Source organism: Eptatretus burgeri, chromosome 9 (assembly GCF_056783735.1).
Source record: "Eptatretus burgeri isolate ZD-2024b chromosome 9, Ebu_testis_v1, whole genome shotgun sequence".
NCBI lineage: Eukaryota > Metazoa > Chordata > Myxini > Myxiniformes > Myxinidae > Eptatretus > Eptatretus burgeri.
In genome coordinates, this window is record NC_140969.1 from 57,904,318 (window position 1) to 57,929,765 (window position 25,448).

Here is a 25,448-nt window from a genome sequence, read left to right on the forward strand (position 1 = left end):
CAGTGTCGGTTCTGCCAAAGCAGTTTCTATTGCTAAAGTTACAATCCTCGATGGGTCACCACTCTGACACAGAACCTCAGGAATTTGGAATTTGTTCATGTTACCGGTGATGGCTCGCCTACTTTTCATGAAGGACACTGTGAGATCTTTAATGTTCACCAACTAATGCAAGCAGACAGGACGCCCAATTTGACGTCTATCCGAGGGACGAGGGACACACACATTGATGAATCGCCCTGCCTGTGAAACACCCGGATGACAGTTTATAGCTGGGACGAGATTCAAATCCAAGCTGGACAGCTTAGAGGCGAGTGTGTGCATACCTCTACAGGCCATCATGCCAGCCAGAACAATATGGTGTTGGAAAATATGAAATAATGCGCCTTTACCCTTTTAGCAGCAATTCAACTAAGAGGCCGTCGTAGGCCGAAGCCTGGAGGGCGTGCCAAAATAGAAAAGTGCTGCAGTCAAAGGGGTGAAGGGGAGAAGTTTACATAAAACGTAGCTATAGACGTGGTGATTTAAAAAAAAAAAAATCAAACTTCTACAAAAAATATTGGTTCACTAATTGGTATTGACTACTTTAACTAATTAATTATTCATACGAGCCAATTTGTATGCAACAGTAGATTTTCTCCACAAGTATACATCCGAATGCCACCAAACTTGGTACATGGCATCAGGAAGAGGTCCAGAAATTAAACTGAAAACGTCATGATTATCACGTGATGCAAATTCGGGTAAACTGGGGTAGATAATTGGACCAATATCGCTGCCGAGTCTCCGCAAGAAAAACACAGCTCATCGACGTTTGAAGTGGTCAATGGATGGCAAACCGTCCAATTCAGGCACAGCGGAGAGTTGTAACGACCAATATTCTGAAATATATAATTGCACATTTAGAGAAATTGATTATGACCCAGATTCAGGCGAATAATGAATAAAGAAAATCCGAAAAAATGATGTTGACCATACCTGGTTCTATTCCTGATCATCATCCTCAGCATCACTTCCGCATACATCATTGCAGGCCTCATCCTCGCTTGCACCGTCGACCGTGGTCACAGGGCGATTTGTGCAGTCACAGCAGTGACACAAGTCTGTACAATCCGCGGTTGCCTTTGTGCAGGAGCATCGTTTGGTGTTGCACTGTCCTTTGCTGCAGATAAAGTGTACAGCTTCTAAAACGGATGCAGGGACAATGGGCATGGTGGACCACTTGACAGCGAGTGGTTGTCGGTCTTTATCCAGCCATGTTGCTCTGGTGATGGCGGGCAAATGTTCTGCTTGAAACACGACTTGTGAATTCCTGTCTGGTAATTAGTTCGCGTGGAGTTTCAAGCTGTCTCGGTTGGGTGGCAGAGACGTTTCCATCATGGCACAACGGAAAGCATTGTAACGACCAATGTTTACATCATAACAATCTTTCCACCCATACAAGTCACAGACAAATGACCCCCAGGCTGTTTAAGAGGTTGTCTGTCACTGTCTATTCCAGCCCAAGTTCACGAAAAGCTTTGACGTACATCGGGGAAGCTAGCATCATCTTCAGAGCATGCACCTTACCTTTCCCCTTGAAATAGCTCAGTGTCGCAGCCTGTGAACGAGTGAAAGCCGACAATACCCTCCAACATGATCGGGCCAAGATTCCGACTGATTTCAGTGATGTTAACGACTCGGGGACGTGTTGCGATTGTCAAATGCAATGTAATGCGAGCCGACAATAGAGAGGCCACATACAGTAGATGCCGAGGATAAACACATCGGTGTCTGGTGAGTGGATGATGATTTCCAGCGGCTGTCTGCAGGACTGACGCGCATGACTTGCATGGAGAAAGATCCTTGTATCTGCCTCCTCATGATCGGAATGAAGCTCGGGAATATCTTCAACCATGACAACTCCATCAAGGGCTACATATACTGTACTTTGTAACAACAGTTCCCACATGTAGCAAACAGCTGAACATCACCAAGAATTTCCCGCTTGGATTGCTTCCATTCCTCGACCATGAATACCAGTAAAGCGTCCTTGTTCTCATTACAGGCGAGGAATTTCTTCATCTGTTTGGGAATCTTTTGTTCTCTTCAGGCTATACGGACTCTACTCTGACCCACTGCAGCTCCCCTTTCTCGCTCTCCACTTTTGATCGACACGTCTATGTACCGAGCAATTACGAAATCTATTCGTTTGGCATGATGTTTCCAGGAAAGAGAAATCAGCTGGTTGAGTATTGAGTCTGCGAAGTCACCGAATGTTTCAGGAAATTGGCGTCGCTGTTGAATCATTGCCATTGCATCCACAATGACAACCGTCTCTCTGCTCACGTCAGTGCTACTTTCAGAAAAGTCAGCCGTTGCACGCCTCTCGATTTCTTTCATTAGTGCTGCCTTGTCAGTCTTCGTCAGCGAACCATCATAGTTTGCGAACGCCAATGGCACGGAACATTAAGGATAAGTAACCAAGTCCTTACGGTCCAATCATCATTCAAACCAACAGGTGTTTATTTTCCTTCATAGACGTATTTGTGAGAGAGATATTAGATTTAACTTTCCTTCCAATGTCAGAGAAAGTTTTCGTCTTTGACAGAGACAGTTTGTCAAAGACATCCTTTTCGCCATTGAGTAAACGCTCCCCGATGTATTCTTTGAAGGTGTCTTCGCCATACCGATGTGCAGAGAGTAGGTCCGATTTTACTACGTCTGGAGCTACAGTGCCTGAAGAAATATTCCACAGCTGTTTTTCCCCCCATCTTCGCCACAAAATGGATTTGTGAAGCCTTCTATCGTAGCAATCACATCCTGCAAAGCCTGCTCATCTTTCTTCATTTGAGGCTTGTTCAGCTCCAGTTGTGTACCAGTAGAAGGGTCCTTAGTATTTCCAGACATCGAGTAGCAGGCACCAGCAATCATGGCTCGCTCTGGATAACTAAGTATCCATCGATGTGCTGCTCCTTTGTTGAGGGTAATGCCGGTCATGCTCCCTTTTGTTTTGGAATCACAATTGAACGTTTGTTCAATAATGTGATCACAAGGGGTCATTGCAAATCCATGATGCTGCTGGCGCTGGACCACAAACTTCCCAGCCATCAATTTGTCATGAATGTCAAGATGAGTATGCTACAGATCTCTCATTTCAAAGTAATATAGAGGAAGGTATCTGGAGTAATTAATTCTTCCATACGAGAAGAACCACGGAATCATATCGCGGGACACAAGATAGGAGGAGTTGCCAGTCGCCTTCCCTTGTAGCTCGTATGAACAGTAGTAACAGTTCAACCATTTATAAGTGAGATGTCCAGAATGCATATGTTACATTGTCATTCCACTTTTCCAGAATGTATGTCTGCTCACCTTCGAGAAATTGACATACCTACTCTTGGTTAATGTACTCCATAAACCTGCCAGGGAAACTGTCTCGGATGGTTGCTATCAGTCCTAAGGCAGCGTCAAGTCCTGATTCCGGTAGTTGCTCGAGATAGTCATGCAACTGCAGACGGTGCATGGCCTCAGCAATGATCCTGTAGCATCGTAGGCTTTGGTTGTACTGATGATCATTCAGCACTGTGTTTATCAACCCTTCAGTGACAATTCCAGACTCGATGGCAATGTCATGGAGACCTGCGTCATGAAACCATTTACCGATGAGAGCAAGAAAGGCCATGGCGTTGTGAAATTCTCCCAATCGAAGAATCAGTTGTGTCTTCATGTCCAGCGAAGTTTGCCACGTCGCATAAATTGCTTGATCCATAACCAGAGCCACGGATGGAACATCCAGATCTCCCGCTATCTGAGAACTCTTCTGCAGAATAGCGTTTATAGTCAAGAGGTTGGTGGGGCTCGCGCCAATGACTGGAAGATAACCAATCTTACTGAGTGCGGTTGAAGGCTTGGTCAGCATCTGGTTGCAGCCTGTCCACCCGGGGAGCATGTCCTTGGACTGAAAATGGACACACAGGTGTCACTGTAAATGTGCAGTTCAGCCCACTTAATTGCATAACCCATTTGCCAGACTAATTAATGTAATTAACTGAGGTATGCAATTAAGCGGTTTGGTTTTATGCATGGAAGATAGGAAATGGACTTTGTCACAGTATGAAAATAATATAATACAAGTTCGACATAAATCTAGCAACTGATATTTTCATGACATTACATTCCACTGACCTCGGCATCTTGGCTGTACTTGCACAACCAGACAGCGTGATCTATAATTCTACCTCGCTCCTCTTTCTCCATCTTCCTGTCAAGATCAGCTTCCGTCCCTGAAAAATATCACTAATATTTCAAATCATTTGGTCGGGCTTTATTAGGTCATCTCGGTAGAGATGACCGAATAATATGGGTCTTTCTCCGCTAAAGCCAGAGAATTCACTCCACTCGAAGCACTTTACAATGCTGATTATTATCCCTGGCCATACCTGTTCACTCCAGAACCATCCAACTCCTCCATGGAGAACAGCCCTGCTGATGATTTCAGCACATGGAACTGATCATTCATTACATCTAGATATGTTCACTGTCCTATATTGCCAGGTACTCATTCATAACTGAGTTGACTGAGGCTGGGAGTACACTCTGAAAACATCCCATCCGGTGGTGGGATTCAAACCCAGGACCTCTGAATTATCAAGCTGATGATTTACACACTTGGCCATCCAACGAATTGACACAGCCAGCTTGGGAAGCTTCATGAAACCAGCCCATGGCTGATTTGCTTCGATTCAATTGGAAAAATGATGTGAATTTTTGATTGCCTAATCCAGTCCGAGTCAATACCATTATGACAGAGTCATGCGAGATAATGCACGAACCATTCCCTCCAGTGTGAGATAGTGTATCATTGACTCAATCTAAACAAAGCACAAACTGCTTTTCCCCAATCAATTCATAAACCAGATTTGGCTCAAAATTAGATGTATATTCCCCAGCCTGAAACAGCCATGTGAAGGGACTGTACATCAAAATTACATGTGATGTGGTAATTACATGTGGTAATTATTGTACCTCCAGGCCTACTACCTACTCAACTAGTAGTGCATAGGCTGCCTTACTTACCAATCCTCCTCTTGTCAGTAAACGTTGGAAGCACCGAAGATGATATCCAGATGTTTCACGATTCATATCATAGAATTTCTCAGTAATTTCCTTCTCCAAACTGTCAAGACTGATCCATATATCCACACATTCAACAAATTTTGTCCACGAAGCATCTTTAAACGGAATAATGGGTTCATTTTCATCTCGTTTCAGATGACAAGCGCATGACGGACTGGGCACCGCCATCTTGATTTTATCCCGGAGCCAAACGAACAGAGCGTTCTGATTGGCTGATAAATCGCCTGGAGTGAGCTGCTAAATAAAACTATTTTACTGATTAGCAAACCATTTTTTTTAGTAGAAGTTTGATCTATTGGAACGAGTGTAAAATTATAAAAAATTTATACAAAGAAACCTTCAGTTGATTGACTGCAGCTCGTTGACACAATAGCCAGCTTCGGCCCACGGCCTATTAAAGGTCCACAGAATCAGAAATTCATGTTTGGTTTAATGAATATATATGGCTTCACTTATCACTGAATCATTGTTTTTTTTTTTTTCTTGAATAAATATCTTGAAACGAAGATTTCAATGTTTTTTTTGGTGTCCTTGTCTGCTCGTTTTCCTCCACCCCTGAAAAACGCCGATGGGAAGACGTCATTGTCACGTGACCGGCTCTGTCTTCTCCAGAGCAATTTTGCTTCTGTGTTTGTGTTTACATGAAGCCAACATACGTTTTATACATAGAAACAGTAAAAAACAAAAAATTGAAGTGATTGAAAGCCGACATAATCCCCACAAAGATGAGAGATCATTTTAATCCAACAGAAAAGAAGAAAAAGGACAGAAGAGCGTCAGAAACTGAGGGGAGGTAGCGTGCTGTTTCCCCGGCGGTTGTTCAGTTATGTTCAACCAGTGTTAATTAACCTGTTGTACATCACTCCCACACTCATTACAATGTACATTTACATTGTGAGGATAGGATTTACATTGTGGTCAAGTTTCATCAGAATTGCATGTGTAGTTTCTGAGAAGAAAACAAATGCCTATTTTGGGGGTCAACCCCCGGTAAACCCCCTTTAGGCTCGACTATTATTTTTAATACCATGACCAAATGTTGTAACATACACAGTGATGAACATTGTGGTAAAGTTTCATCGAAATTGTATGTGTAGTTTCAGAGAAGTCGCAAGTACAGAGACATGACAGAGGTAAATAGACACCATGACATAACTAATTTATTTCTTGAACATTTGAAGTACATTTGATCCGTTTTAATACATACATGAGTATATTGTAGACTTGCCATTTGCAGATTTCAATGCTTTTACTCTTTCAGACAGAGAATTAACGAGTTATGAAAATTTCTCGTGGGATTTCTGCCCAGGCGTCACACAAAAGATTTAGGAATTCTGCCCATGATTTTGGTTTCCTGGACTTCTTCTGCACAGCTCCATCCAATATGACCTGGAGGTGTTCAATGGGATTCATGTCAGGAGACTGACTTGGACATGGAAGCTTGATCCCATTTCAGACGTGCCATTCTTTGGCCTTTAGTGCAGTGTGGCATGGAGCTCCATCTTCCATAAACAGTGTTGTTTTTGACCATCTGACCATTGGAGAAGAGAGGGAGGCATCCATCCTCAAGGATAGAAATACATATTGAAGTTGATCTTGTCAACACACTCCACAAGCTCTGACCGATCAGTGCTCCAGATTGCTCCCCACACCAGATTGACAGTTGGCTGCAATCAGTTCAAAGAGAATTCTTGACTCCATACCCACTGTCAGAAAATTGAGCAAATTTGGACTCGTCTGAAAAAAATAAGTTTGCCAAAACTCCAAGGGTCTGGTGGTCATCTGATCAGCCCACTTCTTTCTCCTTTGAATGTTGGCTGGTCAAAGAAGACGTGTTCTTCGAGATGCTCTCCCATAGTAGGCCAGTTGATGAAGGTACCACATGGCAGTTCTTGAGCAAACTTGGATCTCCTCTGCAATATCTGCTGCCTTGCAATGGGGAGTTTTCTCAATGGACCGCTTCACAGCTCGAAGACACCTTTCTGAGGGCCAAGATCAACCAGAACGGGAAGCTGTGGATTTCTTGCATTCACTGGTGAATTGTACAATCACCCGATTGACCGTAGAAAGCGGAATGCCAAGGTTCTGAGCTATCGGATGCTGGCTGACTCCACCTTCCGATTGACCAACAATTCGTCCTCTTTGAAAATCACGAGGGTCGTGTGCTCCCTGGGTTCGAGGCAGAGTTGATTGTCACACAAGACCAAGGAACTCGTTTCTGTAAATAAATAGTTGAATATTAATACAAATCACTGAGTGAAACTTGCTTTTACAGATGAAATGAATATATTTAAGGTGTCTATTTACTTCTGTCATGTCTGTATATGTGAACGTAACGGACGGACGACTCACCATCACATAAGCTCCCCAGAACTACGTTCCAGGTGAGCTAAAAATGATGTGGGTAAACTATTACAAATGTATGACTGGTGTTGGCTTAATGGTTAGGGTGGTGGGCTTGGGATCCAAGGATCCCAAGTTCAAATCACACTTGGCTATTGAATTAATTCAGGTGGAGCTGACTCTGCCTGTCATCCTTCCGAGGTCGGCAAAATGAGTGCCAGCTTGCTGGAATACTATGTCGGAGTGGCGACCCGTGCAGGATTGTGCCCAATAATCATGGAGACTGCTTAGGCAGCACCAATGTTCTGCACAGAGTATGGTCCCAATGGATGGATGGATTATAAATGTCAGTTTAGGCTGCAAAGCAGCCAAATGTAAAGGCTAAGCCACTGAGGTGTGTCTGCAGGCCACAAGGCCCATGGTGTGCAGAGTAAAGGGAAGGTGCGGGAGGGGGGGTATATATATATATATATATATATATATATATATATATATATATATATATATATATATATATATATATATATATATATATATATATATATATATATATATATATATATAGACACTGTATATGATTGACACCTCCCACACTCCAGCTGAAATAGCTGCATAAAGCAACCCAAGAAGACTTACATAAGGTAAGTGCTCACACTGTTTCGAACCCTTCCCAGACAAAAGCTATTATATTTGAAGTTATAACCTTAACTTGTAAGCAAATTACCGATTTCCCAACTGCCCGGATCATGAGTTGGGCACCGTTTTTCATCGAGGTTTCCATCTTTCTCAGAACCTCTCCAAATGGCGGATCGACAACCCTGGTCTCCAGTCCACATCTGTAGATGACTCAACATCAATGGACCTACAACCCAAAGTTGTGTCCAGACAGTCGGTCACCACCGCAATGCAATACCCAAATTCAAACTTATTTAATTTTTACTTTTATTTGAAGTATGACTACATTTGAATAACCTTAATCATTCACCACTATATATGATAATATATTAAGCAATAAACACTTTACATTGTCGATATGTCCATTAAAAGCACCTCCATCTAACCATATACTCAAACTGTCATTCAAATATCTGAACTGTCATTAATAACCGATTTTAACATGTTGCACTGTGGTATCCCAGCAAACACCAACAAATTATTTCAATGCTTATTTATAATGCATTTTAGAAATAATATTTATTTATTGTATTTTCATCTAAATACCTCCATTATTTAATACCATCTTTAAATATCTATGTGCTTAATCAATAATATTAAAGAATTTACCTCACTAAAATAATTAATTCATTATTATTATATCAAATGCAATGCAATAGGAACTTGTTCACATGAAAACCAACCAAACTTCAATAAAAGGTGACGATTGAGTCTAAAGACATTCTCACAAGTCCTGATCAAACAATCAGCAAGTATCCCCTGTTTACATGATGGAAAAAAACCTTCTCAACACGTTCCACAAAATCATCCTTTACTGAACAAATTCTTGCAAATCTAAGTCGCTGAGATGAAAAGACATTGTAACCCATTTTAATTGATACATTGCCACCTGGAAAGGTGTACAAGACTACAGGGAAACTGAAATCAACTTTATGATATACACTTGTACTAAAACATTCTGTCCAACTCGAAACAACACATCCGGATATGGAGCAACTGTACAATCATGACCACTCCTGTTTTGCAATCAGGCTCTCTGGATAAATCTTGTGAAGCTGCCTATCAAAAAAATTATATCGTTAACCACACAAATATCATCTATATAACGACATGTATGAGATAATATTTTTGCGAATCCTAATTTTTTTTCTCTTTCATCAGTTTCTGCATGAATGAAAATTCACAAATGAAAACAAAGCCACAATGGGCCCCTGAGCAATAATGGACCTGAAGGCACTTCAATAAACTGATGATTTATCAAACTATAGTGTATCATGGTCGAATCTGGCTACAGACCTACAATTTATGATAAGAAGTTAAAAAGTTATTGCCTATGATTTTGAAGTTGATTAACGATGGTTTGGAAAAAAAAATTAAGTGAGTAAACGCTGAGGTTTTGGAAAAAAAAAAACAAGCGTGAATGAGCTGAGATCCTCGTCCTCTTAATGATGACGTCATAAAAACGAATATGACGTCATTGTGATGTATCAGGTTTGAAATAAATTATGTGTGCTAATGCCCGGCATGATTCCCGCAAACAAAATTCAAACAGCTTGCCTGGAGATAATGGTATCGGCGATTTCCATTAGTGGCGATATTATGACGTTAACTTTTATTCTAGGAAGAATTTCCAAAATCGGAGATGGTTACTGCCTGCGCGTGGGCTTTCTGCATATACATGGCAAGTTTCACGAAGATCCGATGAAAACTCTGGGTTGTGAAACAAAAAATGTCAAAAAATAGGAATGACGTCATAAAAATTTATATGACGTCATAGTGATGTATCCTATGTGCGGTAATTCAACTCTGCTATTGCCCTGTTCGATTCCTGCAAACAGAATTCAAAAAACTTGCCTAGTTTCGGAGGTAATTTTTTAGGCGATTTCCATTAGCAGAGAGAGATATTTTGACGTCATAACTTTTTTTCTTGGAGGAAGTTTCAAAATCGGAGATGGTTACTGTCTGTGCAGGGTATTTTTACATTTATGTATGCCAAGTTTCAGGAAGTTTTGATGAAAACTGTAGGCTGTGAAACAAAAAACAAAAAGTCAAAAAATAGGAATGACGTCATAAAAATTGATATGATGTCATGGTGATTTATCATATGTGTGGTAATTCATCTCTGATAATGCCCTGTTCGATTCCCACAAACAGAATTCAAAAAGCTTGCCTAGTTTCAGAGATAATTTTTTAGGCGATTTCCATTAGCAGAGAGATATTTTGACGTCATAACTTTTTTTCTGGGAGGAATTTTTTCAAAATATGAGATGGTTACTGTCTGCACTGCGTATTTTTACATATATACGCCAAGTTTCAGGAAGTTTCGATGAAAACTGTAGGCTGTGAAACAAAAAAGTCCACAAGAAGAAGATGAAGAACAACAATGTGAGTAAGACTTAGAGATCCTCCACGAGGATCTAAAAATGTGGGTAAACGTCGTTTAGACCTTGGTTAAGTGTAACTGCTATGGGATACATGTATTTACGCAGGAATAAAACACGGCGTGTCATGCTATATAATACTTTAATGGTTACGTGTCAGCTCAGTGTTTCTGTGGTCGTCAGTGTTATTGCAGTGCAAACGTTCGAAAGTGCGCGTGCGCATGCGCAGAGTAGCAGCGAGCAGTGATGCTTCGTCTCCACGGTGTATTGTGGTGAAAATGTCAACTCAAATCTCAAACCGTGTGTGTGTGTGTGCGTATTTAAGTTGCATTATGAGCCACAAAACACGTAGACTAAAAAAAAAAACTAAAAAAAAACACAAGAAGCTTATTGGGTATGAACTGAGCAACATCAATAACAATCCCACACACACGCCGTACAGCCTACAAGCCTACTGAATTCAAGGATGTATAATCCATGTAATGAAAGATACTACAGATCTACAGTATTTGCTTTTCTCTGTAAATTACCTCCTTTTACTCCACTAGACACATGTATGTGCGATCAGAGGCTTGGAGCTCAGCAGCATTTTGGGCAGTGTATAACTAATACCTTTTTGAAGCTCGGTGCGATCTATTCACCCAGTGTGTGCTCCCTTTGGCATGCGGCTTTGACAGTCTTTGTTTATAAATATAATATAATCACATCGTAGCAGACATAGTATGAAAATTAGTCACACACACACATCACTGAGATATATTTATTTTGATATAGTGTTCATTCACTCATCGTCAATGTCAACAAGTCCACAAGCTCAACCCTAAAGTCAAGTCTCACATCTTGAAGGCCAAGTCTCAAGTCACAAAATGTGCTACTCGAGTGCGACTCGAATCACCATCTCTGCATGTGACCTGTGACATCATGGTTGGACAACTTTTTGTTCCTCATGGATAGGCGATCATACCTGTAAAATTTCACCTCAATCTGTTCAGCCGTTTCAGAGAAGAAGATTTTTAAATGTTGTATGTTAAAAAACAATATGGCTGCCTAACCACGTAACCAATGATGTCATCAATTTTTCCCAAATTACAATTTAGCCCGAGATGACCTTCAAACATTTTCATTCTGATCAGATAAAGTGTTTGACGTCATAATGAAGCCACTTTTGACATCATCAAAAAAAATCACACTCTTTTCCCATGGGGAGTACTTCACATCTGCCAAGTTTCAATTTTTTCCATGGAGCGGTTTTGGAAATGGAGGTCCAAAGTTTTTCCTTTTTTCAAACATGGCTGCCACACGACGTGATCTCTGACGTCATAATTATAAAAACATTCTGCATGAGTAGTCGCAACGATGTGAAAATTTTTTGTCAATCGGATAAGCGGTTGCAGAGAAGACAGCAAAATATGGACGGACGTAGGTAGAGACGGATGGATGGATGAACGGACGGACAACCCGAAAACATGCCACCGGCAACTTCGTCAACGGAGGCAACAAAGAAAAATTAAATTTCTGATTCCTTGGACCTTTACGTGAATTTCCCAGGAATTTCTGCAGAGGCCACCATGTTCTGTCTGGGATTGTCAGTGAAATGTGGGATGTCAGATGCATTTCAGACAATCATGGACGAGAGATGGTGGCCTCTGCAGAAATATCTTAGAAGTGAAATTTGCTTTGAACATCAAATGATCAGCTGTGATATATTTGTTTTGTGAAATGGAAATATTTAATTAAACTAATAAATTACAATTATTTATATTGCCATTTTTACCTTCACCACCAAAGGGGTGAAAACATAACCTCCTTCACCTTTCTGTCTGTTTGTGTGCAAGATATCTCAAAAAAATTGTGGACGGATCTAGATGAAATTTTGTGGACCAGTTGGGTGTGTGACAAGGACGAACTGATTAGATTTTGGTGAAGATCCGGGTCCGGATCCGATCTACTAGAATTTTTAAGTGATTCTTCACCATTGAGAGATAGTGCCAAAAACAATATATAGCATGATATATCAAAAACGTGTGGACAGATTCGGATGAAACTTGGTGGACAGGTTGGGTGTGTGAACATGACGAATTGATTCGATTTTGGTGAAGATCCGGATCCGGATCTGGATACAATAATTATTTAATTAATAAAGTGATTCTTCACCATTGAGAGATAGGGCTGAAAGCGATATAGTACTGCACAGCATGGTATTTCAAAAATGTATTGGGCCCGATATGTTCTCGTGGATCAGGCATTACATGGTGGAGGTATGCGCTCCACTGAGTGCCCTTCTAGTTATGAACAGTTTTCTTTTGTCACAATTAGAACAAAGCCATACAATGTTCCCTTAATTTTGTTGACCAGTTGTATTTCAAAGGAAACGTTTGTAATGAAGGGAACAACAATGCAGAACTGGACATGTATTTAAAAGGAAAAGAGTACAACATTTAAGACTCACCGAGGACATTACCAGACATCTATGTACTTTTACATTTATTACAAGAACATTTGTAGACAGTAAAAAATCAACGCAGTGTCGGGATTTGAACCAGAGATCCCAGCATTATGACTTCAGAAGAAAACACCGAAGAGGCCAAAGAAACCTGGAGCATCTGTTATAAAATGAACAATAAGGTATAACTCTGTATGAGGTATTTACATCAGCTTTGTGTGGGATGCAAATATTCACAGTGCAACGAGGGTATTTGCATGAGGTGATAACATTAACACATTGCACTCCTGACAGTAAGCTTTGTGTGATATTTCCACAAAATTTACTTATCTTAACATCACCCTTGCTGTTTCCATAATATTTATCGTGAAGAAAGAAATGTAAATGTGGGGTTCGTGTTAGCCACCAGCCTGAAATTCCATTTTCACCCTGAGAAAACCCACACAGGACCAACTTTACAAATCAGAAAAAAAACAAAGGATGAAAAAACATGTTGGGATGGAGTTTCAAATAAAACACAACAACCAAACAAGGAATGACACAATACTTTTACTGATTTCCATCACGACATATTTTGACATTTTTATCATCGGTTATTGTGTGGTAATCACGACATAATAAAGCTAATGCGTGTGTGTGTGTGTATGATTATATATATATATATATATATATACATACATACATACATATATATACATATATAATGTATATATCTTATCTTTATCTTTTGTATAAAAAAGTAGTAGTGTATGTTTGTTTGTGCTCTTATAACTCACGAACTACGCATCCCAGAGCAAAACTAAAGGCATATTCGGAATCAGCATGTCTCCGAGGTACTACAGCATACATTAGATGTTTTTTTAAAAAACGAAAAAAAGTTCGTCGATTTTGTTTGGCCGTTTCAATTTGTCTGCCGCAATTGATCGATTTTCCGCATCACGACTTTTTTTATTCACAACCTAATCAAAATAAGACAAAGACAGACCAGCGGATGGACAGACCAGTGAACGTTTGCAAAGTTTCTGATCAAAATTTGACTTTCTGATTTTAGATGCCCCGAAAAAAGGAAGAGCTCCGTTGGTCCCAAGGCAGCTGCAGCTAAGCGAAAACACACTAAGAGACAATAGGTGACTGAAGAGGAGCAAGATTCCAGGCTAAATGAACAGGCACAGCGGCAACAGCAGCAGCGACAAAATGAGACTGAAGAGGAGTGAACAGCCAGGCTCAATGAACAGGTTCTTTGGCAACAACAGCGGTGAGCAACTGAGACCGAGGAAGAGTGTGATGCAAGACTTGAGGCAATGCGTCACCAAACTGCAGAAGCATGGGCACTGGCCCAGGCACAAGATCACAAGAATGCCAACAGGCTGGCATTCACGTATGACCCGGCTGACCCAACAACTCATGCAGACATTGGCCGAATGGACCAAGTCTGCACCCACTGCTCTGCTTACAAGTTCAAGGGAGAGACCAATGGTGTATGCTGCAGCAATGGCAAGGTCGTCCTTGAGCCCTCTCTTGCCATTCCTCCCTTGCTGAAGGAACTTCTCTCAGGCGAAGGTCCCCTCAGCAAGCACTTCCTTGACAACATTCGGACGTATAATGGCAGCTTTGCGATGGTGAGATTTGGGCACAAGGAAGCTGAAGTCCTGAGCTGGAACCCGAGCTTCTGGATCCAAAGTCAAGTGTTCCACCGCATTGGCAGCTTGCTCCCGCCTAAAGATGGCCAGCCAAAGTTCCTACAGGTCCACTTCCTGGACTCACACACCAAAGGAGCTGGCTGCCAGGAACCACAGCAACCTCAAACCACACATCCTTGAGATGCTCACAAAGTTGTTTCACGAGAATAACCATCTGTTCTGTGAGCTCAAGACTGCAAGAGATGTACTTACAGAAGGAGGCAACTCTGGAGTGCCAGATCATCATCAGAGAGAACAAGAAACTGCAAGGAGAACACACACGCCGCTACAACACCCAGTCTGCACCAGAAGTCGCCATCCTAATGGACAATGAGCCAACAGAACCCAGAGACATTGGCCTCAGACTTCACGATGGGGCACTTAAAAGATCGCACATACATGTGTCTTGTGGAATCCCAAATGAACCAAGGTCGAGGAAAACCTCCTGCCAGGACAAGAGCCTCACGATCGCCCAGACATCATTGCCCGTGTATTTTGCCAAAAGAACAAGAAGCTCATGGAGCTACTAAAGAAGGGAGCTTTGAGGAAGATGAGAGCCTTCCTGTACACCATTGAGGACCAGAAGCGTGGTCTTCCTCATGCCCACATCCTCCTGTGGGTCGCTCCAGAAGACATTGACCTGGTCATCAGTGCTGAGATTCCCGACAAGCAGCAAGATCCATTGCTGCACAAGATGGTCATGGCACACACGATCCATGGTCCATACGGAAACCTCAACCAGAACAGCCCTTGCATGAAGGACCGCAAGTGCTCAAAGAATTTCCCAAAGCCATTCCTGCAGAGCACCGAGCAGGGAAATGACAGCTACCCCAAGTATCGCAGTCTCAAGCCAGAAGATGGTGGTCACACCAGTGAGATAAAGATGCGCCAGCAGGGAAAACGGGGGTACAGGAAGTCACCAACCAGTGGGTGGTACCCTACAACCCGTTCCTCCTCCGCCAATTCAATTGCCACATCAACGGTGAGATCTGCTCCAGCATCAACAGCATCAAGTATGTTGATGCAGCATCAGCAGCATCACCAAGGGGACCGATCAGGCAGTGTTTCAACTGCAGCGCACCAATGAGGAGGCTGGAAAACGTCAAGTGGATGAGGTCGCTCAGTTCCAGATGCACACTACGTCGGCAGCAGCGAGGCAGTCTGGAGGATCCTGGAGCACCCAATTTCCGAGCATTTCCCTCCAGTCATTGGCCTAGCCATCCACCTCCAGAATGGCCAGCGAGTCGACTTCAATGTGGACAATGCCGTCGAGAGGGCACAGCGACCACCACCAGCCACTACTCTGACTGCCTTCTTCGACCTCTGTAGTCATGACGATTTTGCCAAGACGCCCCAATACCACGACGTGCCCGAGTACTAGATGTGGGACAAGTCACGCAAGAAGTGGGCCCGCCGCAAGCGAGGAGAGGTGGTCGGAGGTCCACATGCAATCTGGAAGGCTCCGGCAATTGGCCGCATCTACAGCATCAGCCCAAGGCAGGGTGACTGCTACTACGTTTTACATCTCCTGACTGAAGTCTGTGGCCCCTTCTCCTTCACTGCTCTGAGAACTGTGGATGGCCAGGAATTGTCCTTCCATGAAGCCTCTCTCACAAGCAGACTCCTGGAAAATGACCAGCACTTCCACCTTGCTATGGAGGAGGCAGGCATCATCCAGTCTGCACCAAACCTCAGGAGTCTCAGGGCAGTCATCCTCACCACCTGTTTCCCCAGCAATCCACGCACACTCTGGGATCAGTTCCGTGACCTCCTCTCTGAAGTCTACCTGCTCCAGCATCGTCACAATGTTGGCAATCCTGATGCTGACAACTAGGAGGTCTATAACCTTGCACTTTGCTCCCTCGAGGAAAAGGTGATCATGATGGGTGGCCATCATCTCAGTTCGTATGACCTACCTACACCAGAGAGGGGCACAGAAGATAGGCACGATAGAGAGTACTTCAGGGAGGTGGACTACAACCAAGAGCAGTTGGCTGTCCAGGCTGATGACCTCCAACAGCACCTGACAGATGACCAGCGTCAGGTCTACAATGCAGTCCTTGAACTGGTACAGCAAGGTAGCATCATCAATGGCAACAGGAGCAGCAACATCATCTTCCTCGATGCACCGGGAGGCACAGGCAAGAGCTTCGTCATCAACACGATACTGAAAAAGATTTGCTCAGGAGGCAAGATTGCTCTTGCTACTGTGTCTAGTGGAATTGCCACAACACTGCTCCAGGGAGAAGGAACGCTGCACAGCACCTTCAAGATCACACTCAACAAGCACCTCAAAGAGCAGCCAAGATGCAGCATCAAGTGTGGAACAACATTGGCCAAGGTCATCAAGGATGCTGCTGCTATTATTGTGGATGAAGCCCCGATGACTCACAAGTCAGCCTACAAAGCTGTAGACCACACACTGCAGGACATCACAGGAGTCCAGCAACCCATGGGAGGCATCCCCACACTGAACTGCGGAGACTTCCAGCAGATCCCTTCCAGTGGTCAAGTGAGGCACCAGATCCAACATTGTTAACGTCAGCCGAAAGACGTCCCACCTGTGGCGCCATGTGACTGTCAAGCACCTGACCACCAACATGCGAGCTCACTTGTCTGGCAATGAAGGGGCCACAAACTTCTCCAAGCTGCTCCTGGAAATTGGCAATGGACAGATCCCATTTGCGGCTGAACCAGACATGATCGCAATTCCTCCTGGACTGGGCAAGGTAATCTCCACACTGGAGGAGCTCAAGGCTGAAGTCTACCCTTGCTTGACTACAAATGGAGTCAGGTCTGAGTGGCTGGCTGAGCATACAATTCTCTCTCTGCTCAACAATGTCAACCAACTCAACCACTGGGTCATGGGAGAGTTCCCCAGTGTTGAGAGGATCTACAAGTCTGTGGACAGTGCCATCTGCGACGAGGAGGCAGTCACTTACCCTGTTGAGCTGCTCAATTCTCTCGAGCTGTCAGTGATGCCACTACATCTCTTCAAGCTGAAACTCGGTGTGCCAATCATGATCCTGCGAAACATGGAGCCACCCAAGACCACCAATGGCACACGCTGCATCATAACCCGCCTGCATGCCAATGTCATTGAGGCCACCATCTCCTGTGGACCACACAAAGGAGAAGTCGTCCTTCTGCCAAGGATCCCGCTCATTCCATCCGACTCCGAGCTGCCCTTCCAGTTTCCCCAATTCCAGTTTCCCTGCAAGCCATGCTTTGCGATGACCATCAACAAGGCTCAAGGTCAGATGTACAAGGCAATTGGTGTCGACCTCTCTGTCCCGTGCTTCTCCCACGGCCAGCTGTATGTGGCTAGCTCTTGGACCGGCAGCGCAGTGAAGCTCAGCATCCTGGCACTCAACAGTCAGACACGCAATGTGGTCTACTCCGATGCACTGGAGCACTGATGACGAACGCTGACAATGACAAAGAAATGTGAAATGTGTCCAAATTAAATGCGATATATAAATGTGATATATATTAAGCACCACAGTTTACCCCTTTCTTATTCCTATTTTTTTCTCCGGGCAACGCCGGGTACTCCAGCTAGTATGTATATATGTATATATATATACACATACATATACATATATATATATATATACACATATATATATATATATATATATATATATATATATATATATATATATATATACATATATATATATATATATATATATATATATATATATATATATACACATATATATATATATATATACACATATATATATATATATATATATATACATATATATACACATATATATATATATATATATATATACACATATACACATATATATATATATATATATATATATATATATATATATATATATATATATATATATATATATATATATATATACATATATATACATATATATATATATATATATATATATATATATATATATATACATATATATATATATATATATATATATATACACATATACACATATATATATATATATGTATATATATATATATACTGAAACGCAAAAGAAACTTACCACTTGTTTGAAATGTAATAAAATTGTAACAGTTCAAAATAAAACAAACCAACAATTGCTAATTGAAACATTGGCATTTTATTGATGACGTGTCAAGTTTTTGACCAAGATACACCATCTCATAACTTTGTTCTACAGTACAGAACAGCACAGGGTGCAATATCAGTCCCCTTTCAATACCGTGTGTGGCCACCATTGTTTTGGATACAGGCAATGCATCGTCGGCGCATACTGCGTACCAGTCTTTGGATGGATTGCTGCTGGATTCTGTCCCACTCAGTCCTCAATGTCTGAAGCCATCTGACTTAGGACCATCTGCCTGTCCTGCCTTGCAGTGGTGACTCTTTGCCTCCCTGATCGAGGTCTGTCATCTGCAGAGTTGTGGAGGGTGTCTCTGTCCACCAGGGCCGATATCGTCTGGTGTGAACAGCCAAGGCGACGTGCCACCTCACGGTAGCTCAATCCGCCTTGCAGTATGCCCAAGGCACACTGCCGTTGATCCCTTCACAATCGTGGCATGTTGATTGAAATGCCCATTTTGTACTGACCTTTTTAAAGCCAATATCATGACATCACGTGCAGCTCATTAAAATCATCCCATACCCCTTGGCTAATCACTGACAGTCAAAACGGCTGTTCAATAGCTGTGCTATGAAGTGACCATTGAAGGTTCAAGTGACCATCCGTGACCGTATTGTCTGACAGTGAGGACACTATTGTCCACAAATAAGTTCACACATTTACTACACGCAGTGTTATTGTTGATATTTGAAGGTTTAAAAGGTGGTAAGTTTCTTTTGCGTTTCAGTATACATATATACATGACGAGAACTTCAAAATTGATCATTTGGCGTTTTAAAATCATAAAAACTCTGGTGTTGTCCAGCAAGGCCAAATATGATTACAGTATGTTCCAGAAATAATTCCTCGGTGTACAGTGTGACCCAGAAAACATACCTTTGTGGAGAACTATGTTTTGTTGCATTTTATATCACAAAAACATGACAGTATGGTCCAGGAAGGCCAAATTCCAAAGCAAGGCCAAGGCCAAAGGTCCAGCAAGTCCAGTGATTCCTGTATATCCCAATTTTTCTGAAATGTACAGCGTTTCACCCCCCCCCCCTTATAATTTTGTGGAAATCTCACCACTTTAAATTGCCCACCAAAGGTGGCCAATGCTCGTAGTAACAATTACTCTGCATGAAGATATCTGTATGTGAGAGGGAGGTATTTGCACATTTCTAATTGGTGTCATTGGGTATTTGATTTGTTGGGGAATTGAGAAGGGAAAATATAAAAAGACGTTATGAATGCAACCAGTTGTTATTCCTTTCTTATCATTCTTTGTCATTCCTCGTTTGGTTGTTTTTTGGAATTCCATCCCGACATTTTGAAACATTTTTCATTTTTTCAGACTTGTTTCTGTGTTTTTTGGAGGGGGGTGGGGGAGGACAGAATCATGTGGTAAATTGTGGTGCAATTGCAGAGTGGAAATCACGTGTTCAAGTCCTTCAGTTCATGCATGCATCATATTCCTGGAATATAAATGTTCATTAAACAAGGAGAAAACACATAAAATGTCAAAACCCACATTGTTTTAGGAATGTAGGAATGCCATACAACACATAGGAATGTGTTGTTTGGAGTGAAAGGGTGAGCCCATATTTATTTACAACAAAAATGGCTGCCAGTCTACCAGTCGGCCATCTTTAATCAGATCGCAAAATAAAGTTAGGTGCAAGTGCATGCCATCATGTACTGTGCTTGTGCCATGTTTGAACAAAATTAGACCATGCATATCCAAGAAATGGTTGGGGACACGTTTAAGTAACAAAATGGCCACCAGTCGGCAATCTTGTATCTGATCTCAACAAAAAATGACGTGCATATGTAAACCATCATTCATTATCTGTGTGCTAAGATTGAACAATATGGGTAAATGCATGTCTGAGAAATGGTTGAGGAGATGTTCGATACTCGGTTTTTTTGATAACTGAAATGGCCGCCAGTATACCAGTCGGCCATCTTTGATCAGATGGCAAGGTAAAGTGAATTGCACGTGTATGCCATCATGTACTGTGCTCATTCCAGGTTTGAACAGAATCAAACGATTCATGTCTGAGAAATGGTTGCGGACACATTTAAGGAACAAAAGTCGGCCATCCGGGATCTGATCTCGAAAAAAACATGACATGCTTATACGTCATCATTCTTTATCTATGTGCCAAGTTGAAACAACATTGGTAAATGAATGTCCAAGAAATGGTTGAGGACGTGTTCAACATCAAGTTTTTTTTACAACTAAAATTGCCGCCAGTCGGCCATCATAGATCTGATCGCAAAAAATAAATGAGGTGCACATGTGTAATCTCGTCTTCTCTCTTTGCCAAGTATGAACAATAGCGGTAAATGCATGTCTGCGATATGGTTGTGGGTGCACGCACGCACATGGAAATTGAGACCAAATCCATAAGCCCCCATTTCGGACTAAGTCCAACGGAGGCTAATAATATCACTATTACAGCTCGATTATAATTGTATCTAATATGCCGGAGCCTGACCGAGTGCATGTGGCCCGGGTACAATAACCAAAGGCCAATGTCACTTCCTCCCATTGGAAACATTGTAATTGCTTCAGCCATTATTGTGCTATGCTCTTCCTCTTCTACTTCTTCTTCCTTAGTGGCCACAATTCCCACGTTCTTGTGGGGTTGGCTGGGGAAAGCTTGGCGCAAGTCTTTGATGAATCGGCTAGCCAGGCCTGAGGTTCAATTATAATTATGGCAATAATTTGTAATTTGTTTATGGTGTCGGTGATAGCTCGCCTGCTCTTCGCAAAGGACACCATGGGATCGACAACGCCCACCAACTAATGCCGGCTGACGGGACACCCAGTTTAACGTCCATCCGAGAGAGAGCACACGCATTGATGAATCACCCTTCAGCCTGTAAAACACTGATGACAGTTTTTAGCTGGGTTGGGATTCAGACCCGGGCTAGAAAGCTAAGAGTAGAGTATGCATCCCTCGAGTCTAGACCATCCTGCCAGCAGTTATTGTGCTCAGCTGTCTGCTCAAATGTACAATTTGACAATTTTCTGATTTCCCGATTTGGCATTAAGCAATGTATTGTCCGGCATCTTTATCAGTCTTATTCGTTCTGAATACGTTCGAGAATAAAAGGTATGGCTTTTAAAAGCTTGTGGCTTCACCCTATAGCACCAAAACACATCAAGTGGTAATGAAGACACCTTAAGGAAAAAGGACAAAGTGATGTCATTAGTGGAAAAGATAGTTTTAGACAAAATTGGAATTGATGCAAGTGCTGTGTCAGTATGCAAGCTGAATGTTATTAACGAGTTGACCATATGGTACATTAAAGAAAGAGAGTACAAAATACAGGTGAATGCAAGTGCTGCTGCACCTTTAAATGCAAAAGTACAATCTGTTTTCATGCATGACCTTGTTTTAGAGAATGGAAGGAAAAAACTTTTAAATGGATGGATGGAGGATCGGGCTCAAAAAAAACACTCCTCTAAATGGACTGGTCATTTGCAAAAAGTCTGATCTCAGGCAAATCTCAGTGTAACTCACTTATATTTATGAGCATCTGTCGGGGTAATGCCAACCCCGAAAATGTCTGCTCATGGTCTTAGACTCGTTGCATATTCAGAGGACCACAATGCTTCATTCTGAGTCAGTTTCATTGGCTCAGAATGTTTGTTGGATGTAGACTGTAGAGCCTCTGGTGGGAGTGGTCATCAGGGGCTTGCTCCTTTAAGAGCATCTGACATGGTGATGCCACCTCCAAAAATGTCTGTTAATGGTCATGCCATATCCACTATCCAGAGGACCTAAATGCGTAATTCTGAGCCAGTTTCATTCGAGACCTCCAATGTTGGATCTTGAGCCTTTTCTCAGTGCCATTTTGAGCATCTGCTGGGGTGTGCCACCCCCTCCCCCCCAAATGTCTGTTAATGGCCATACCATATTCAGGAGGGCCCAATACTTCATTCTCGGTTGGTTTCATTTGGGACCTCCTACGTTGAATCTCGTGCCTTTTTGGGGGCTTTTAAGTTAAACAAGGAGAAAACAAAGGGGGCTATAATGTAGTCAAGCTTTTTATGAGCTGGTGGCTAAAGCCATCTGCTATATCCTGGTAAAAATCCATTTTTGAAGCTTAGACGGAGGTTTATAAACTCGTGTAGGGTGCATCTTTGGGACCTCGTTCATTGGAGTTTGATGGTCTGGACATTTCTCAGTGCGCATGCGCAAATGGCATTCAACAGCTCGTGCTCTATTGTGGGTGCATCGTTTTAATTTAATCCGATTTATAAAATAAAATAAAATAAAAACTTGTTGTGGTACGGGTGCAATACCCAAGAGACAATGTCGGGTCCTCCCGTTGGAATCATCATAGTCATTTCAGCTATTATTGTGCTCAGCTGTCTGACAAAATTGATGATGAGAGAAAGAAGTGCAAGCCAGTGATTTAATTGCAATCTCCACATTTGGTACTTTTGCGATGTATTCTGGCCTTTATCTGTCTCGTTAGTTCTGAAAACACTCGAGAATGAAAGGTATGACTTTTAAAGGAGACTTCACTCTGCAGACTATATTCCCTTTTAAGCACATCATTTTGTACACATTTGGGGGAGCAGCCATGATTTTCCCTTGGCATCCCTAAATACGGCATACTACCATACTCCATGATAACACGAGAAAGTCAAACGTACAAAAGCCAACAGCGGTATTTAACATACTTATGTTTACAGGGAATTCAAGATGTGATACAAGATCTAAGAGATGTGAAAGAACACAAAATTACTGAAAAATCCAACTGTTCAAGTTCATAGAAGAGGTCAATTTAAATGGGATTTAATTAAAACAGAAGCTTAAAAAACTGCACACCACTGCAAAAAGGTTAGATAATAGGATTGATAAACAACCAAGAAACAATGACCTATAATAATGAAATGGGTATTTTTTTTCAGTTATAAAGGTTTGGCTTTGCAGGATAGAGTCGTTAGAAGACGGGTTAAGAAGGATGTTAACTGCGTGGACTGGTATGATCAAAGTTGTACGTGCAAAGAATGCTAGATCGTGTTAATAGCAAGGGAAGAGGGATCACAGGACAGCACCATGGATCACAACCACAAAGGCACAGTGTACAATGCTCTCACGGATTTGCGATGGTTGATATCCAGTCGAGTTTTGGGTGGACCTTGTGTACTGATCAGCAAGAACGGTGTCCTCATCCTTCTGGAAGAAAAAACGCACAGCTCTTTGTAACTATTTAAACGACACTTCATCAATTCAAAGAACAAATATGGTGAGGTGCACAATCGCTCATGACAAGCCATATTGCACACAGTGAAAAATAAATGGTGGCAAAATAAACCAAATGAGCTTCAACTGTTTTCAGATCCCCATCAAACTAAGAACTTTTATAATGTAGTCAAGGCAGTATATGATCCATCCAACTCAGGCAGCACACACATCTCACAAAGTGCTTATGATGGTATCCCCATCACAAAGCTCACTTACTTGTCCTCCAGACAGAATATTTGAAGGCACTTTAACATAGACCTGACAACACAAGATTCTAAGCAGATGCTGTGAATGCTGAGCATTAACAACCACCTCAATAACGAGATATACCATCAACACTGGATGAGGTTGCAGATGCCATTAAGCAAACTGCTAGCTAAAAAGCAGCATGTTTTAGACATTTACAAAATTGACATGATCTTTGTATTGCGCAAAATAAGAAAAATGTGGGGGAAACAAAAGGATCACTGCATTATTCATTGACTTTACAAAATCTTTTGCCAAGGTCAGCAGTGAAAATCTTTGGAAACTTCTAGCCAAATTTGGATGTTCAAATAAATGCATTCAGATGATATGTTAAGGTCGTGATGGAATAATGGCAAGTGATTCGTGATGGCGAGACCTCAGAAATATTTCCCTTAACAAGGATGTGTCTTGGCACCTGCAATGTTTGGTCTTTTCTTCTCTGCACTGTTGGGTGATGCCTTGAGAAACCTTGATAAGGGAGTCGAAAGAGCCTGTGCAATTGATCGCATCAGGTCATATGACTGTGCACGCCACAATAATGGCATTCAAGCTAGCCATTAAATACACTGCATGTCCAAAACTATGTGGACACCTGCTCGTCCAACATCTCATTCAAAAATCAAGGACATGAATATGGAGTAGGTCCCCCCCCCCTTTTTTTGCTGCTATAACAGTGTCCCTCTTCTGGGAAGGCTTTCCATGAGATGTTGGAACATTGCTGTGGGGATTTGCTTCCATTCAGCCACAAGAGCATTAGTGAGGTCAGGCACTGATGTTGGATGATTCGGTCTGGCTCGCAGTCGGCGTTCCAATTCATCCCAAAGGTATTTCATGGAGTTGGGGTCAAGGCTCTGTGCAGGTCAATGCCTGGTGTTGGCTTAATGGTTAGGGTGGTGGGCTTTGGATCCTCGAGTCCTGAGTTCAAATCCTGCTTAGTTGTTGAATCGATACCAGGTGGGGTTAACTCGGCCTGTCGTCCTTCCGAGGTCAGCAAAATGAGTGCCAGCATGCTGGTATACTGTGTCGGAGTGGTGGCCGATCCATGATTGTGCCCAATAGCCAAGGAGACTGTTAAAGCAGCACCATTGCTCTGCAGAGAGTATGGTCCCTATCTCTATATCTCCCTCTATCTCTCTGTGCAGGCCAGTCAAGTTCTTCCACACCGATCTCAAAAAACCATTTCTGTATGGAACTCGCTATGT

General features: G+C 42.2%; 1 protein-coding gene across 32 annotated transcripts in view; it reads right to left on the reverse strand.

The window, feature by feature from the left end:
* LOC147020161 (CUB and sushi domain-containing protein 3-like) overlaps nt 1–25,448 on the reverse strand; it is a 1,491,173-nt gene that overhangs the window by 1,419,333 nt on the left and 46,392 nt on the right. For 24 of the 32 annotated variants that reach the window (XM_085895234.1, XM_085895232.1, XM_085895218.1 and 21 more), the window contains exon 2: nt 23,853–23,931. The gene's annotated coding sequence lies outside the window, so the exon portion shown is untranslated. Of the gene's footprint in view, nt 1–23,852; nt 23,932–24,661; nt 25,141–25,448 lie in introns of those variants that run through there. The other 8 variants (XM_085895237.1, XM_085895221.1, XM_085895212.1 and 5 more) reach the window with 2 other exon arrangements.